This window comes from Phalaenopsis equestris, unplaced genomic scaffold (assembly GCF_001263595.1).
Source record: "Phalaenopsis equestris unplaced genomic scaffold, ASM126359v1 Scaffold000450, whole genome shotgun sequence".
Taxonomy (NCBI): Eukaryota; Viridiplantae; Streptophyta; class Magnoliopsida; order Asparagales; family Orchidaceae; genus Phalaenopsis; species Phalaenopsis equestris.
The window spans coordinates 514,826-516,416 of NW_018164891.1; positions in this window are offsets into that span (position 1 = coordinate 514,826).

The following is a 1,591-nucleotide window of genomic DNA, read 5'->3' on the forward strand; positions in this document are numbered from 1 at the left end:
ATTGTAGCAATATGACAATAGTGATAGAACAATGATGGTTTGACTATGATGGTAGAGTTGTGGTATCGTAATGATAGTCCATCAAAAATGATGTAGGTCGAATTATGACAACGACAATCTGCAGTGGTTGTGATAGTCTATGTTTTGCAGAAATGCTCTACAACATAATCTATCACATAAGGGGGGTGCCTTGCACTAATCAGAGAGCACCCTAGTGCCTAAGGGCCCCCCTCACACATGGGAGTGCTCTAGCCGAGCGTCATATTCTTCTTTGGATAGAGCGATTAAAATTCCCACGCCATAAATGGGCACAACTATGTCTCAATATGTTAATTCTCAAGTTTGAAAATAGAGTACTTGGTGCTTTAGATGGGCGATCCAAAGCCCAAAAGAACGATTAGAGACAAAGCACGTGGAAAGGCAGCGCCTGGGAGTGGCGCTCCAGCACCAGAAGCAATTTCTCTTTCGATCAGGATTTATGCCCTAGACTTCTATAAGAAAAATATTTCTCTCGATACTACGTGTAACAAGAGCGGGATAGAGCGAGTGGTGTGGCAAGTACTGTGTTGAATTTTTGATGTTTTCTTTTATGCGGTCGAAAGAGGAGGAGCATTTATGAGTTCCATGTCGATAGAGAGAAACTCTGAGTGTAGCGTGACTCTGTTATTTTTTTCTCATTTTAAGATTTTTTCAAATTGAATCTTGTGTTATTTTTTAAATTTCTTGTGTTGTGTGTTTCTGCTCAATTTTTTATTTTGAGTCTCTCGAATTGGTGTGTTTTCCATGGTGTGATTTGGTTGTGAATCATTCCAAATCTGGTTTCTCCATCCCAACGTAATAATGCTAATAATGTTAATAGTTGTCTGATAATGGCAACAAGACATAAGTAATTCGACGACATAAGCAGTCTGATGGTGCAAACCTAGTAGCGGTGGTCAAGCAACGTCAGCAATTGAACAATGGTGACCGATAGTGATGGTAAGTTAGTAGTCTGACAATGGTGGTTTCCAAGGAAGATGATTGCAATCTTGGTAACGGCGACGGAGGTTCGATAGTAATGAACGGGTCATGATGGTTTGACAATGGTGGATTGGTAGAGCATAGTAAACTTCCATGCCTTAGAGCTCTTTTGAATCTCATCCTTTAAGTCTAGGTTCCTCATCTTCCATATGGAGAGTGCCGATCTATTGATTAATTTTGAGAGTGACATCCCTCATTAATACTACTAATCTCTAGAACACTCCATTAGAAAACTGAGAGAAACTCATTTGATCATAAGATGTTCTTAGAGTATTCGATAGCCTTAATGATGTCAAAATTGAGTGGTATTAGACGCGTTAAAATTATCTTGGCGAGTAACTTGATTTGTTTATTAGCCTGCAAGATTTGATGATCATTTGGGTCACTAGTTAAATTTTTAAGATTTTTAAAAGTGTTTGATAGGCTTATTTGAACTCGGATCGTATCATTTTGGTAGGCCTTATTGATAGCCTCAAATTGGCTTTATGTTTGTCAGAATTAAAGTGCGGATTGTTCTTGAAGCTTGCTGCTGAAGTCTGTGGACAAGGCTATCAAGAACAGGCCTGTGTGG